This window comes from Plectropomus leopardus, chromosome 14, assembly GCF_026936395.1.
Source record: "Plectropomus leopardus strain MGB_pleo_1.0 chromosome 14, ASM2693639v1, whole genome shotgun sequence".
Lineage (NCBI taxonomy): Eukaryota > Metazoa > Chordata > Actinopteri > Perciformes > Serranidae > Plectropomus > Plectropomus leopardus.
Window position 1 is genome coordinate 17,926,582 of NC_142189.1, and position 17,538 is coordinate 17,944,119.

A 17,538-nucleotide genomic window follows, 5' to 3' on the forward strand; every position below is an offset into this window, starting at 1 on the left:
TTTTTTGGCATTTTAGCCTTTATTAGATAGAACACATCAGAAGCATGAAAGAGGGAGAGAGAGGAGACAACATGCAGCAAAGGGCCACGAGCGGGAGTTAAATCCAAGGCTGCTGCCACAAGGACACTGCTTACTTTGTCCACTCAGCCACTGGATGTCCCAAAGGTTGCAGACGTACCATGACACAATGGTGCATTAATTCGTACCGACATCCCCCAAGTGCCTGTTTTTGTCTTCATGCAGTGTCTCATAAATTCCTTGAATGAGGATTTACACAGGAATAAACACATGGAAGTCATTTCATTGAATTTCAGACAACAGACTGGATCTCTGTCTTTCACAAACATGCAGTACATCACTTTGATTGCAATTTTTAATATTTTTGCATTTTTAATATACATACAGTAAGCCCCACTGGATGAATCTCAATGATGCCACCATTAGGTTGAAATTTGTGGCTCTCACTGTTAAATAAAGTGAGAAAAAAATCATATACATATATATATCTATAAATATGTGCACACACACACATACACATACACATATATAAAACTTTGGCATTTTTCTATTGAAGATAAATCGGTCAGTAGAGATGTCTGATGAAGTTTTTGCTTCTCATAGACAAAGGTCTCTACTGTTGTTGATTTATCTGTTCCAAGAATACTAAGGGTCATTTATTGGCCATACCCAAATATCAGTCGGGTTTTCGAAAGACGTCACTGCCGATACTGAATGTTTTCAACTGTTTCAGAATTCAGTATCAGCAGTGATATCTGTTGAAAACTCAACTGATATATATGTCAGTCAAGAAACAGAAGTCTACTGTTGGTGATTTATCTGTTCCGAGAAAATATAGGCTCATTTATTGGCATAAGATTTCGACAGACGTCTCTGCAGACACTGAATTTTCCCTGCCAAGAACTTAGTCAATTATCGGCCTGACTGATATATCAGTTGAGTTTTTGACAGACGTCACTGCCGATACTGAATTTTCAACCGTTTGAAAAAATCCAGTATCGGCAGTGACATCTGTCAAAAATTCGACTGATATATGAGTCAGTCAAAAAACTTAAATAGAAAAATGCCAGATGTCTTTACTGTTGTTGATTTATCTGTTCCAAGAAAATATAGGCTCATTTATTGGCATGAGATTTTGACAGACATCTCTGCTGACACTGAATTTTCCCTGCCAAGACAATTTAGGCTCAGTATCGGCCCTACTGATATATCAGTCGAGTTTTCGACTGACGTCACTGCCGATACTGAATTTTCTGAACTTATATATCAGTCGAGTTTTCGACAGACGTCACTGCCGATACTGAAATTTTAGACAGTTCAGAAAATTCAGTATCGGCAGTGACGTCAGTCGAAAACTCGACTGATATCAGTAGGGCTGATAACTGAGCCTAAATTCTCTTGGAACAAATGAATCCTCTGCTGAAGTTTCTTACTTCTTATTGACAAAGTTATATATATATATATATATATATATATATATATATATATATATATATGTATGTATTTTTTCTCGCTTTATTTTACAGTGAGAGCCACAAATTTAATGGTGGCATCATTATGATTCATGCTGTGGGGCTCATGTACTGTATATATATTAAAAATGTCCCCACAGTCTGTATAGAGGATGCTCATATAATTCAGTTGCAATCGAAGTGATTTACTGCATGTGTGTGACACAAAGAAATCCAGGCTGTTTTCAGTGAAATGACTTCCATGTGTTTATTTCAAAATCCTCATTTAAGGCATTTATGAGACACTGCATGAAGACAAAAACAGGCACTTGGGGATGTCAGTACGAATCAATGCACCATTGTGTCATGCCAAGTCTGCAACCTTTACTTTGACATTTCTTTACCATACCCATAACAAAGCTAGCCGAAGCGCTACCCCGGAAGTTGGTCGCTCCACCGGCGGAAGTTAATCACTCGGCCGCTTTCGCCCGCAAAGGAGCTTTGTTTGCTCCATGCGCCGCTGACCAGCTCTCATTTAAACGACCGAGGCATCGCCCCCATGGCAGTATCCAGACAGGCTATGTGATGGCGTCACTCCCGCGACTCTGGCCATCTTCACGGGAGCTTTTTTCAGATGCTCTTTTGCCTCACGCGCGGCTCTGGTGAATTCACTGATAATGTCTTCTGACCTCCCGCATGCTCCTTTAACCTCGTCTCCACTCTCGTCCCTCCGTAGTAATCCATAATGAGCGCAAGCAAGCTGCTGTCTCACCGCCGATGCTCAGCTAGCTGTCATCCGGTTTGTTGTCCTCCGTCCGAAGTCACCTCTGACACCTGTGCAATGCAGACTGACGAGACAGAGACGACAGTACATTATTGAAGTGAGTTTATTATCTCATTCAACTGCTCACACTTACACACTGCAGTGCAAAAAAAGTGCCCCACACTGAACCGCATAGAACCATGGATGTATTATAAGGCTTCCTGTAACAAACAAAATACACACTCGACTTCCCTATTCGACTGTCCCGCCCCCTTCTCCTCCACCAATCTCATTGCGTGCACACTGACACGTCATGCACGTTGGTTATTGGCAGAGAGTCAGGATGTGATGGCTGACACTAGTGCACTAAAATGAACATCTCTTCAAGGGTTCTGTGTCCTTACAGACTACAAAATAACGTTTTTATCTATTTTTTCCCATGTGAAAATATGACGTTTTTACGTTTTTCGACATACTATACGATGGAGTTTTTGGCCATTTTTTTCACCTTACTTACAATGACTCGTCCCTACAGACTATGATATGTCGTTTTCAGCCATTTTTATGACTCGTGGAAATCTGACATTTTTTGACATACTAAACTGTTGTTTATTTGACAATTTTTTAAACATGCTAATTAATGATGTTTCTGGACTTTTGAGGCATCTATTCCCAAACTGTATACTAAGACAGGTCCCTATAAACTATTGTATGTCGTCTTCAGCCATTTTTATAACTCGTCAAAATTTACTAACAAACTATACTATGGCCTTTTTGGCCATTTTCAACATGCTATATTATGGTGTTTTTGGCAGTTTTTGGAACATTACATACTATGGCGTTTCTATACATGCTATTTTATGCTGTTTCGAGGTGTTTTCAGCTATTTTTGGAACATGTCTTTTTTTTATTTTTTATTTTAATTAATTTATTATTATTATTATTATTTTTTTTTTTACATTTTTGGCCTTCTCATAGCCTTATCTTTTAGGTCATTTTTCAACATGCATTACCATGGTTTTTTATCAGTTTACTATATATATATATATATATATATATATATATATATATATATATATATATATATATATATATATATATACTAGTTATTTTAGGTTGTTTAGAGGTGTTTTAAGCTGCTTTTGGGACATGTCATATTTTGACATTTTTGCCTTACTATTGCCTTGCCTTTTCAGTCATTTTTTCAACATGCATTATTATGGTGTTTCTGGACATTTTTGCACAATTCTATGCTATGGCGTGTCTTTGCACGCTATTTTATGTTGTTTTGAGGTGTTTTAAGCTGTTTTTGGGAGATGTCATATTTTGAAATTTTTGCCTTACTATAGCCTTGCCTTTTCGGTCATTTTTTCAACATGCATTATTATGGTGTTTCTGGACATTTTTGCAAATTTATATGCTATGGCGTGTCTATGCACGCTATTTTATGTTGTTTTGAGGTGTTTTAAGCTGTTTTTGGGATATGTCATATTTTGACATTTTTGCCTTACTATAGCCTTGCCTTTTCGGTCAATTTTTCAACATGCATTATTATGGTGTTTTTGCACATTTTTGCACATTTTTGCACATTTCTATGCTATGGCGTATCTGTGCATGCTATTTTATGTTGTTGTGAGGTGTTTTAAGCTGTTTTTGGGACATGTCATATTCTGACATTTTTGCCTTACTATAGCCTTGCCTTTTCGGTCATTTTTTCAACATGCATTTTTATGGTGTTTCTGGACATTTTTGCACCATTCTATGCTATGGTGTGTCTATGCACGCTATTTTATGCTGTTTTGAGGTGTTTTAAGCTGTTTTTGGGACATGTCATATTTTGACATTTTTGCCTTACTATAGCCTTGCCTTTTCGTTCATTTTTTCAACATGCATTATTATGGTGTTTCTGGACATTTTTGCAAATTTATATGCTTTGGCGTGTCTATGCACGCTATTTTATGTTGTTTTGAGGTGTTTTAAGCTGTTTTTGGGATATGTCATATTTTGACATTTTTGCCTTACTATAGCCTTGCCTTTTTGGTCAATTTTTCAACATGCATTATTATGGTGTTTTTGGACATTTTTGCACCATTCTATGCTATGGTGTGTCTATGCACGCTATTTTATGCTGTTTTGAGGTGTTTTAAGCTGTTTTTGGGACATGTCATATTTTGACATTTTTGCCTTACTATAGCCTTGCCTTTTCGGTCATTTTTTCAACATGCATTATTATGGTGTTTTTGGACATTTTTGCACAACTCTATGCTATGGCATGTCTATGCACGCTATTTTATGCTGTTTTGAGGTGTTTTTGGGAGATGTCATATTTTGACATTTTTGCCTTGTCAAAATATGACATCTCCCAAAATAAGCTTTTGACATTTTTGCCTTACTATACCCCTCCCTGAGCTACCACCTTATCGTGGTGGAGGGGTTTGCGTGTCCCAGTGATCCTAGGAGCTCAGTTGTCGGGGGCTTCATGCCCCTGGTAGGGTCACCCATGGCAAACAGGTCCTAGGGGAGGGACCAGACAAAGTGTAGCTCACAAGACCCCTATGATGACATCAATCAATGGTTCGGAGTTCCCCTTGCCCGGACGCGGGTCACCGGGGCCCCCCCCTGGAGCCAGGCCTGGGGGTGGGGCTCGATGGCGAGCACCTGGTGGCCGGGCCTTTACCCATGGGGCCTGGCCGGGCACAGCCCGAAGAGGTGACATGGGACCTCCTTCCCGTGGGCTCACCAACCGTAGGAGGGGCCGTAGGGGTCGGGTGCAATGTGAGCTGGGCGGCAGCCGAAGGCGGGGACCTTGGCGGTCCGATCCTCGGCTGCAGAAGCTAGCTCTGGGGACGTGGAATGTCACCTCTCTGGTGGGGAAGGAGCCTGAGCTGGTGCGCAAGGTTGAGAAGTTCCGACTAGATATAGTCGGCCTCACCTCGACGCATGGCTTGGGCTCCGGAACCAGTCTTCTTGAGAGGGGATGGACTCTCTTCCACTCTGGAGTTGCCACTGGTGAGAGGCGCCGGGCAGGGGTGGCAATACTTATTGCCCCCCGGCTCGGTGCCTGCACGTTGGAGTTTACGCCGGTGAATGAGAGGGTAGCCTCCCTCCGCCTTTGGGTTGGGGGATGGATCCTGACTGTTGTTTGTGCCTCTGGTCCAAACAGCAGTTCAGAGTATCCACCCTTTTTGGAGTCCTTAGAGGGGGTGCTGGAGAGTGCTCCTTCTGGAGACTCCCTCGTTCTGCTGGGGGACTTCAACGCTCACGTTGGCAACGCAAGTGAGACCTGGAGGGGCGTGATCGGGAGGAATGGCCCCCCGATCTGAACCCGAGTGGTGTTTTGTTATTGGACTTCTGTGCTCGCCACAGATTGTCCATAACGAACACCATGTTCAAGCATAAGGGTGTCCATATGCGCGCAGCATCAGGACACCCTAGGCCGCAGTTCAATGATCGACTTTGTAGTCGTGTCGTTGGACTTGGCGGCCGTATGTCTTGGACACTTTCGGGTGAAGAGAGGCGGAGCTGTCAACCGATCACCACCTGGTGGTGAGTTGGCTCCGATGGTGGGGGAGGACGCCTGTCAGACCTGGCAGACCCAAACGCATAGTGAGGGTCTGCTGGGAACGTCTGGCAGAGTCTCCCGTCAGAAGGAGCTTCAACTCCCACCTCCGGAAGAGCTTCGACCATGTCCCGGGGGAGGCTGGGGACATTGAGTCCGAGTGGGCCGTGTTCCGTGCCTCCATTGCTGAGGCGGCCGACCCGGTGCTGTGGCCGTGGGTGGTTGGTGCCTGTCGGGCGGCAACACCCGAACCCGCCGGTGGACACCGGCGGTGAAATGCCGTCAAGCTGAAGAAGGAGACCTATCGGGCCTTCTTGGCCTGTGGGACTCCGGAGGCAGCAGACAGGTACCGACAGGCCAAGCGGAGTGCGGCGGCGGCGGTCGCCGAGGCGAAAACCCGGGCATGGGAGGAGTTCGGCGAGGCCATGGAAAACGACTTCCGGACGGCTTCGAAGAGGTTCTGGACCACCATCCGGCGTCTCAGGAGGGGGAAACAGTACTCCGTCAACACTGTGTATGGTGGCGACGGGCGCTGCTGACCTCGACTCGGGACGTTGTGGATCGGTGGAAGGAATACCAAGACCTCCTCAATCCCACCGACACGCCTTCCGTTGGGGAAGCAGGGCCTGGGGACCCGGGGTGGGCTCCTCTATCTCTGGGGCTGAGGTTACCGAGGTGGTCAAAAAGCTCCTCGGTGGCAGGGCCCCGGGGGTGGACGAGGTCCGCCCAGAGTTCCTCAAGGCCCTGGATGTTGTGGGGCTGTCGTGGCTGACACGACTCTGCAACATTGCGTGGACATCGGGGGCAGTGCCCTTGGACTGGCAGACTGGGGTGGTGGTCCCTCTTTTCAAGAAGGGGGACCGGAGGGTGTGTTCCAACTACAGGGGGATCACACTCCTCAGCCTCCCTGGTAAGGTCTATTCGGGGGTACTAGAGAGGAGGGTCCGCCGGATAGTCGAACCCCGGATTCAGGAGGAGCAATGCGGTTTTCGCCCCGGTCGTGGAACTGTGGACCAGCTCTGGACCCTTGGCAGGATCCTTGAGGGTGCTTGGGAGTTTGCCCAACCAGTCCACATGTGCTTTGTGGACTTGGAGAAGGCATTCGACCGTGTCCCTTGGGAGTCCTGTGGGGGTTCTCCGAATATGGGGTTTGGACTCCCTGATACGGGCTGTCCGTTCCCTGTATGACCGGTGCGGAGCTTGGTCCGCATTGCCGCAGTAAGTCGAACTTCGTTTTCGGTGAGGGTTGGACTCCGCCAGGGCTGCCCTTTGTCACCGATTCTGTTCATAACTGTTATGGACAGAATTTCTAGGCGCAGCCAGGGTGTTGAGGGGGTCCGGTTTGGTGACCTCAGGATTAGGTCTCTGCTCTTTGCAGATGATGTGGTCCTGTTGGCTTAATCGGGCCGCGACCTTCAGCTCTCACTGGATCAGTTCGCAGCCGAGTGTGAAGGGGCTGGAATGAAAATCAGCACCTCCAAATCCGAGACCATGGTTCTCAGCCGGAAAAGGGTGGCGTGCCCCCTCCGGATCAGGGATGAAGTCCTGCCTCAAGTGGAGGAGTTTAAGTACCTCGGGGTCTTGTTCACGAGTGAGGGAAGGATGGAACGGGAGATCGACAGGCGGATCGGTGCGGCGTCTGCAGTAATGCGGACTCTGCACCAGTCTGTCTTGGTGAAGAGGGAGCTGAGCCGAAAGGCAAAGCTCTCGATTTACCAGTCGATCTTCGTTCCTACCCTCACCTATGGTCATGAGCTTTGGGTAGTGACCGAAAGAACAAGATCGCGGGTACAAGCAGCCGAAATGAGTTTCCTCCGTAGGGTGGCTGGGCTCTCCCTTAGAGATAGGGTGAGAAGCTCGGTCATCCGGGAGGAGCTCGGAGTAGAGCCGCTGCTCCTCCGCATTGAGACGAGCCAGATGAGGTGGCTCGGGCATCTAATTAGGATGCCTCCAGGACGCCTCCCTGGTGAGGTGTTCAGGGCACGTCCCACCGGTAGGAGGCCCCGGGGAAGACCCAGGACACGCTGGAGAGACTACGTCTCTCAGCTGGCCTGGGAACGCCTCAGGGTCCCCCGGGAAGAGCTGGATGAAGTGGCCGGAGAGAGGGAAGTCTGGGTTTCCCTGCTTAGGCTGCTGCCCCCGCGACCCGACCCCGGATAAGCCGAAGAAAATGGATGGATGGATGGATGCCTTACTATAGCCTTGCCTTTTCGGTCATTTTTTCAACATGCATTATTATGGTGTTTTTGGCCGTTTTTGCACAATTCTATGCTATGGCGTGTCTATGCACGATATTTAATGCTGTTTTGAGGTGTTTTAAGCTGTTTTTTGGGAGATGTCATATTTTGACAATTTTGCCTTACTATAGCCTTGCCTTTTCCATCATTTTTTCAACATGCATTATTGTGGTGTTTTTGGACACGTTTGCACATTTCTATGCTATGGCGTGTGTATGTACGCTATTTTATGCTCGTTTGAGGTGTTTAAAGCTGTTTTTGGGAGATGTCATATTTTGACATTTTTGCCTTACTATAGCCTTGCTTTTTCGGTCATTTTTCCAACATGCATTATTATGGTGTTTTTGGACATTTTGCACATTTCTATGCTATGGCGTGTGTGTGCAAGCTATTTTATGCTGTTTTGAGGTGTTTTAAGCTGTTTTTGGGAGATGTCATATTTTGACATTTTTGCCTTACTATAGCCTTGCCTTTTCCATCATTTTTTCAACATGCTTTATTATGGTGTTTTTGGACATTTTTGCACAAGTCTATGCTATGGCGTGTGTATATGTACGCTATTTTATGCTCGTTTGAGGTGTTTTAAGCTGTTTTTGGGACATGTCCTATTTTGACAATTTTGCCTTACTATAGCCTTGCCTTTTCGGTCATTTTTTCAACATGCATTATTATGGTGTTTTTGGCCGTTTTTGAACCATTCTATGCTATGGCGTGTCTGTGCATGCTATTTTATGCTGTTTTGAGGTGTTTTAAGCTGTTTTTGGGAGATGTCATATTTTGACATTTTTGCCTTACTATAGCCTTGCCTTTTCGGTCATTTTTTCAACATGCATTATTATGGTGTTTTTGGCCGTTTTTGCACATTTCTATGTTATGGCGTGTCTATGTAGACTATTTTATGCTGTTTTGAGGTGTTTTAAGCTGTTTTTGGGAGATGTCATATTTTGACATTTTTGCCTTACTATAGCCTTGCCTTTTTGTTCATTTTTTCAACATGCTTTATTATGGTGTTTTTGGACATTTTTGCACCATTCAATGCTATGGCGTGTCTATGCAGGCTATTTTATGCTGTTTTGAGGTGTTTTAAGCTGTTTTTGGGACATGTCCTATTTTGACAATTTTGCCTTACTATAGCCTTGCCTTTTCGGTCATTTTTTCAACATGCATTATTATGGTGTTTTGGACATTTTGAACCATTCTATGCTATGGCGTGTATATGCATGCTATTTTATGCTGTTTTGAGGTGTTTTAAGCTGTTTTTTGGGAGATGTCATATTTTGACAATTTTGCCTTACTATAGCCTTGCCTTTTCGGTCATTTTTTCAACATGCATTATTATGGTGTTTTTGGCCGTTTTTGCACATTTCTATGTTATGGCGTGTCTATGTAGACTATTTTATGCTGTTTTGAGGTGTTTTAAGCTGTTTTTGGGAGATGTCATATTTTGACATTTTTGCCTTACTATAGCCTTGCCTTTTTGTTCATTTTTTCAACATGCTTTATTATGGTGTTTTTGGACATTTTTGCACATTTCTATGCTATGGCGTGTCTATGTACGCTATTTTATGCTGTTTTGAGGTGTTTTAAGCTGTTTCTGGGAGATGTCATATTTTGACATTTTTGCCTTACTATAGCCTTGCCTTTTCCGTCATTTTTTCAACATGCATTTTTATGGTGTTTTTGGTGGTTTTTGCAGCATTCTATGCTATGGCGTGTCTGTGCACGCTATTTTATGCTGTTTTGAGGTGTTTAAAGCTGTTTTTGGGACATGTCATATTTTGACAATTTTGCCTTACTATAGCCTTGCCTTTTCCATCATTTTTTCAACATGCATTATTGTGGTGTTTTTGGACACGTTTGCACATTTCTATGCTATGGCGTGTCTGTGCACGCTATTTTATGCTGTTTTGAGGTGTTTAAAGCTGTTTTTGGGACATGTCATATCTTGAAAATTTTGCCTTACTATAGCCTTGCCTTTTCGGTCATTTTTTCAACATGCATTATTATGGTGTTTTTGGCCGTTTTTGCACAATTCTATGCTATGGCGTGTCTGTGCAGGCCATTTTATGCTGGTTTGAGGTGTTTTAAGCTGTTTTTGGGAGATGTCATATTTTGACATTTTTGCCTTACTATAGCCTTGCCTTTTTGTTCATTTTTTCAACATGCTTTATTATGGTGTTTCTGGACATTTTTGCATCATTCTATGCTATGGCGTGTCTATGCATGCTATTTTATGCTGTTTTGAGGTGTTTTAAGCTGTTTTTGGGAGATGTCATATTTTGACATTTTTGCCTTACTATAGCCTTGCCTTTTTGGTCATTTTTTCAACATGCTTTATTATGGTGTTTTTGGACATTTTTGCACATTTCTATGCTATGGCGTGTGTGCGCGCGCGATTTTATGCTGTTTTGAGGTGTTTTAAACTGTTTTTGGGAGATGTCATATTTTGACATTTTTGCCTTACTATAGCCTTGCCTTTTTGGTCATTTTTTCAACATGCATTTTTATGGTGTTTTTGGTGGTTTTTGCACCATTCTATGCTATGGCGTGTCTGTGCACGCTATTTTATGCTGTTTTGAGGTGTTTAAAGCTGTTTTTGGGACATGTCATATCTTGAAAATTTTGCCTTACTATAGCCTTGCCTTTTCGGTCATTTTTTCAACATGCATTATTATGGTGTTTTTGGCCGTTTTTGCACCATTCTATGCTATGGCGTGTCTGTGCGGGCTATTTTATGCTGTTTTGTGGTTTTTTAAGCTGTTTTTGGGACATGTCCTATTTTGACAATTTTGCCTTACTATAGCCTTGCCTTTTTCATCATTTTTTCAACATGCATTATTGTGGTGTTTTTGGACATTTTGCACAAGTCTATGCTATGGCGTGTGTGTGCGCGCTATTTTATGCTGTTTTGAGGTGTTTTAAGCTGTTTTTGGGAGATGTCATATTTTGACATTTTTGCCTTACTATAGCCTTGCCTTTTCCGTCATTTTTTCAACATGCATTTTTATGGTGTTTTTGGCCGTTTTTGCACCATTCTATGCTATGGCGTGTCTGTGCAGGCCATTTTATGCTCGTTTGAGGTGTTTTAAGCTGTTTTTGGAAGATGTCATATTTTGACATTTTTGCCTTACTATAACCTTGCCTTTTTGGTCATTTTTTTAACATGCATTATTATGGTGTTTTTGGCCGTTTTTGCACCATTCTATGCTATGGCGTGTCTGTGCAGGCCATTTTATGCTGGTTTGAGGTGTTTTAAGCTGTTTTTGGAAGATGTCATATTTTGACATTTTTGCCTTACTATAGCCTTGCCTTTTCGGTCATTTTTTCAACATGCATTATTATGGTGTTTTTGGCCGTTTTTGCACCATTCTATGCTATGGCGTGTCTGTGCAGGCCATTTTATGCTGGTTTGAGGTGTTTTAAGCTGTTTTTGGGAGATGTCATATTTTGACATTTTTGCCTTACTATAGCCTTGCCTTTTCGGTCATTTTTTCAACATGCTTTATTATGGTGTTTTTGGACATTTTTGCACATTTCTATGCTATGGCGTGTATATGTACGCTATTTTATGCTCGTTTGAGGTGTTTTAAGCTGTTTTTGGGAGATGTCATATTTTGACATTTTTGCCTTACTATAGCCTTGCCTTTTCCGTCATTTTTTCAACATGCTTTATTATGGTGTTTCTGGACATTTTTGCATCATTCTATGCTATGGCGTGTCTGTGCAGGCCATTTTATGCTGTTTTGAGGTGTTTTAAGCTGTTTTTGGGAGATGTCATATTTTGACATTTTTGCCTTACTATAGCCTTACCGTTTTGATCATTTTTTCAACATGCTTTATTATGGTGTTTTTGGCCGTTTTTGCACATTTCTATGCTATGGCGTGTCTATGTATGCTATTTTATGCTGTTTTGAGGTGTTTTAAGCTGTTTCTGGGAGATGTCACATTTTGACATTTTTGCCTTACTATAGCCTTGCCTTTTCGATCATTTTTTCAACATGCATTATTATGGTGTTTTTGGACATTTTTGCACAAGTCTATGCTATGGCGTGTCTATGCAGCTATTTTATGCTGTTTTGAGGTGTTTAAAGCTGTTTTTGGGACATGTCATATCTTGAAAATTTTGCCTTACTATAGCCTTGCCTTTTCGGTCATTTTTTCAACATGCATTATTATGGTGTTTTTGGACATTTTTGCACATTTCTATGCTATGGCGTGTCTATGCACGCTATTTTATGCTGTTTTGAGGTGCTTTAAGCTGTTTTTGGGACATGTCATATTTTGACATTTTTCCCTTACTATAGCCTTGCCTTTTCCGTCATTTTTTCAACATGCTTTATTATGGTGTTTTTGGACATTTTTGCACATTTCTATGCTATGGCGTGTCTATGTACGCTATTTTATGCTGTTTTGAGGTGTTTAAAGCTGTTTTTGGGACATGTCACATTTTGACATTTTTGCCTTACTATAGCCTTGCCTTTTTGATCATTTTTTCAACATGCATTATTATGGTGTTTCTGGACATTTTGCATCATTTCTATGCTATGGCGTGTCTATGTAGACTATTTTATGCTGTTTTGAGGTGTTTTAAGCTGTTTCTGGGAGATGTCATATTTTGACATTTTTGCCTTACTATAGCCTTGCCTTTTCGATCATTTTTTCAACATGCATTATTATGGTGTTTTTGGACATTTTTGCACAAGTTTATGCTATGGCGTGTCTGTGCGCGCTATTTTATGCTGTTTTGAGGTGTTTTAAGCTGTTTTTGGGATATGTCAAATTTTGACATTTTTGCCTTACTATAGCCTTGCCTTTTCGATCATTTTTTCAACATGCATTATTACAGTGTTTTTGGACATTTTTGCACAAGTCTATGTTATGGCGTGTGTGTGTAGACTATTTTATGCTGTTTTGAGGTGTTTTAAGCTGTTTTTGGGAGATGTCATATTTTGACATTTTTGCCTTACTATAGCCTTGCCTTTTCTATCATTTTTTCAACATGCATTCTTACGGTGTTTTTGGACATTTTTGCACCATTCTATGCTATGGCGTGTCTGTGCACGCTATTTTATGCTGTTTTAACATGTTTTAAGCTGTTTTTGGGAGATGTCATATTTTGACATTTTTGCCTTACTATAGCCTTGCCTTTTCTTTGATTTTTTCAACATGCATTCTTATGGTGTTTTTGGACATTTTTGCACCATTCTGTGCTATGGCGTGTCTGTGCGCGCTATTTTATGCTGTTTTGAGGTGTTTTAAGCTGTTTTTGGGAGATGTCATATTTTGACATTTTTGCCTTACTATAGCCTTGCCTTTTCCGTCATTTTTTCAACATGCATTTTTATGGTGTTTTTGGCCGTTTTTGCACCATTCTATGCTATGGTGTGTCTGTGCAGGCCATTTTATGCTCGTTTGAGGTGTTTTAAGCTATTTCTGGGAGGTGTCATATTTTGACATTTTTGCCTTACTATAGCCTTGCCTTTTCCGTCATTTTTTCAACATGCATTTTTATGGTGTTTTTGGCCGTTTTTGCACCATTCTATGCTATGGCGTGTCTGTGCACGCCATTTTATGCTGTTTTGAGGTGTTTTAAGCTGTTTTTGGGAGATGTCATATTTTGACATTTTTGCCTTACTATAGCCTTGCCTTTTTGGTCATTTTTTCAACATGCATTATTATGGTGTTTTTGGACATTTTTGCACATTTCTATGCTATGGCGTGTCTATGTACGCTATTTTATGCTGTTTTGAGGTGTTTTAAGCTGTTTTTGGGACATGTCATATTTTGACAATTTTGCCTTACTATAGCCTTGCCTTTTTGATCATTTTTTCAACATGCATTATTATGGTGTTTTTGGACATTTTTGCACATTTCTATGTTATGGCGTGTCTATGTAGACTATTTTATGCTGTTTTGAGGTGTTTTAAGCTGTTTTTGGGAGATGTCATATTTTGACATTTTTGCCTTACTATAGCCTTGCCTTTTCGGTCATTTTTTCAACATGCATTTTTATGGTGTTTTTGGCCGTTTTTGCAGCATTCTATGCTATGGCGTGTCTGTGCATGCTATTTTATGCTGTTTTGAGGTGTTTAAAGCTTTTTTTGGGACATGTCATATCTTGAAAATTTTACCTTACTATAGCCTTGCCTTTTCGGTCATTTTTTCAACATGCATTATTATGGTGTTTTTGGCCGTTTTTGCATCATTCTATGCTATGGCGTGTCTGTGCAGGCCATTTTATGCTGTTTTGAGGTGTTTTAAGCTGTTTTTGGGAGATGTCATATTTTGAAATTTTTGCCTTACTATAGCCTTGCCTTTTCTGTCATTTTTTCAACATGCATTATTATGGTGTTTTTGGACATTTTTGCACAAGTCTATGCTATGGCGTGTCTATGCACGCTATTTTATGCTGTTTTGATGTGTTTTAAGCTGTTTTTGGGAGATGTCACATTTTGTCATTTTTGCCTTACTATAGCCTTGCCTTTTCGGTCAATTTTTCAACATGCATTATTATGGTGTTTTTGAACATTTTTGCACCATTCTATGCTATGGCGTGTCTGTGCACGCTATTTTATGCTGTTTTAACGTGTTTTAAGCTGTTTTTGGGAGATGTCATATTTTGACATTTTTGCCTTACTATAGCCTTGCCTTTTCGGTCATTTTTTCAACATGCTTTATTGTGGTGTTTTTGGACATTTTTTCACATTTCTATGCTATGGCGTGTCTATGCACGCTATTTTATGCTGTTTTGAGGTGTTTAAAGCTGTTTTTGGGAGATGTCACATTTTGACATTTTTGCCTTACTATAGCCTTGCCTTTTCGGTCATTTTTTCAACATGCATTATTATGGTGTTTTTGGACATTTTTGCACCATTCTATGCTATGGCGTGTCTGTGCAGGCTATTTTATGCTGTTTTAACGTGTTTTAAGCTGTTTTTGGGAGATGTCATATTTTGACATTTTTGCCTTACTATAGCCTTACCTTTTTGATCATTTTTTCAACATGCATTATTATGGTGTTTTTGGACATTTTTGCACAAGTCTATGCTATGGCGTGTCTATGCACGCTATTTTATGCTGTTTTGATGTGTTTTAAGCTGTTTTTGGGAGATGTCACATTTTGACATTTTTGCCTTACTATAGCCTTGCCTTTTCGATCATTTTTTCAACATGCATTATTACAGTGTTTTTGGACATTTTTGCACAAGTCTATGCTATGGCGTGTGTGTGTGCGCGCTATTTTATGCTGTTTTGAGGTGTTTAAAGCTGTTTTTGGGACATGTCACATTTTGACATTTTTGCCTTACTATAGCCTTGCCTTTTCGGTCATTTTTTCAACATGCTTTATTATGGTGTTTTTGGACATTTTTGCACATTTCTATGCTATGGCGTGTCTATGTACGCTATTTTATGCTGTTTTGAGGTGTTTTAAGCTGTTTTTGGGAGATGTCATATTTTGACAATTTTGCCTTACTATAGCCTTGCCTTTTTGATCATTTTTTCAACATGCATTATTATGGTGTTTTTGGACATTTTGCACATTTCTATGTTATGGCGTGTCTATGTAGACTATTTTATGCTGTTTTGAGGTGTTTTAAGCTGTTTTTGGGAGACGTCATATTTTGACATTTTTGCCTTACTATAGCCTTGCCTTTTCGGTCATTTTTTCAACATGCATTATTGTGGTGTTTTTGGCCGTTTTTGCACCATTCTATGCTATGGCGTGTCTGTGCACGCTATTTTATGCTGTTTTGAAGTGTTTAAAGCTGTTTTTGGGAGATGTCATATTTTGACAATTTTGCCTTACTATAGCCTTGCCTTTTCGGTCATTTTTTCAACATGCATTATTATGGTGTTTTTGGCCGTTTTTGCACATTTCTATGCTATGGCGTGTCTGTGCATGCTATTTTATGCTGTTTTGAGGTGTTTAAAGCTGTTTTTGGGAGATGTCATATCTTGAAAATTTTGCCTTACTATAGCCTTGCCTTTTCGGTCATTTTTTCAACATGCATTATTATGGTGTTTTTGGCCGTTTTTGCAGCATTCTATGCTATGGCGTGTCTATGTACGCTATTTTATGCTGGTTTGAGGTGTTTAAAGCTGTTTTTGGGAGATGTCATCTTTTGACATTTTTGCCTTACTATAGCCTTGCCTTTTCCGTCATTTTTTCAACATGCTTTATTATGGTGTTTCTGGACATTTTTGCATCATTCTATGCTATGGCGTGTCTGTGCAGGCCATTTTATGCTGGTTTGAGGTGTTTTAAGCTGTTTTTGGGAGATGTCATATTTTGACATTTTTGCCTTACTATAGCCTTGCCTTTTCTGTCTTTTTTTGAACATGCATTATTATGGTGTTTTTGGACATTTTTGCACAAGTCTATGCTATGGCGTGTCTATGCACGCTATTTTATGCTGTTTTGATGTGTTTTAAGCTGTTTTTGGGAGATGTCACATTTTGTCATTTTTGCCTTACTATAGCCTTGCCTTTTCGGTCAATTTTTCAACATGCATTATTATGGTGTTTTTGAACATTTTTGCACCATTCTATGCTATGGCGTGTCTGTGCACGCTATTTTATGCTGTTTTAACGTGTTTTAAGCTGTTTTTGGGAGATGTCATATTTTGACATTTTTGCCTTACTATAGCCTTGCCTTTTCGGTCATTTTTTCAACATGCTTTATTGTGGTGTTTTTGGACATTTTTTCACATTTCTATGCTATGGCGTGTCTATGCACGCTATTTTATGCTGTTTTGAGGTGTTTAAAGCTGTTTTTGGGAGATGTCACATTTTGACATTTTGCCTTTACTATAGCCTTGCCTTTTCGGTCATTTTTTCAACATGCATTATTATGGTGTTTTTGGACATTTTTGCACCATTCTATGCTATGGCGTGTCTGTGCAGGCTATTTTATGCTGTTTTAACGTGTTTTAAGCTGTTTTTGGGAGATGTCATATTTTGACATTTTTGCCTTACTATAGCCTTACCTTTTTGATCATTTTTTCAACATGCATTATTATGGTGTTTTTGGACATTTTTGCACAAGTCTATGCTATGGCGTGTCTATGCACGCTATTTTATGCTGTTTTGATGTGTTTTAAGCTGTTTTTGGGAGATGTCACATTTTGACATTTTTGCCTTACTATAGCCTTGCCTTTTCGATCATTTTTTCAACATGCATTATTACAGTGTTTTTGGACATTTTTGCACAAGTCTATGCTATGGCGTGTGTGTGTGCGCGCTATTTTATGCTGTTTTGATGTGTTTTAAGCTGTTTTTGGGAGATGTCACATTTTGACATTTTTGCCTTACTATAGCCTTGCCTTTTCGGTCATTTTTTCAACATGCTTTATTATGGTGTTTTTGGACATTTTTGCACATGTCTATGCTATGGCGTGTCTATGTACGCTATTTTATGCTGTTTTGAGGTGTTTTAAGCTGTTTTTGGGAGATGTCATATTTTGACAATTTTGCCTTACTATAGCCTTGCCTTTTTGATCATTTTTTCAA

General features: G+C 40.9%; 1 long non-coding RNA gene across 1 annotated transcript in view; it reads right to left on the reverse strand.

The window, feature by feature from the left end:
- Nucleotides 1–1,717: 1,717 nt before the first annotated feature.
- Nucleotides 1,718–17,538, reverse strand: part of LOC148187455 (uncharacterized) — a 54,716-nt gene continuing 38,895 nt past the window's right edge. The window contains exon 4 of the long non-coding RNA XR_015778770.1: nucleotides 1,718–2,317. This is a non-coding gene — a long non-coding RNA (uncharacterized LOC148187455). The remainder of the gene's footprint in view (nucleotides 2,318–17,538) is intronic.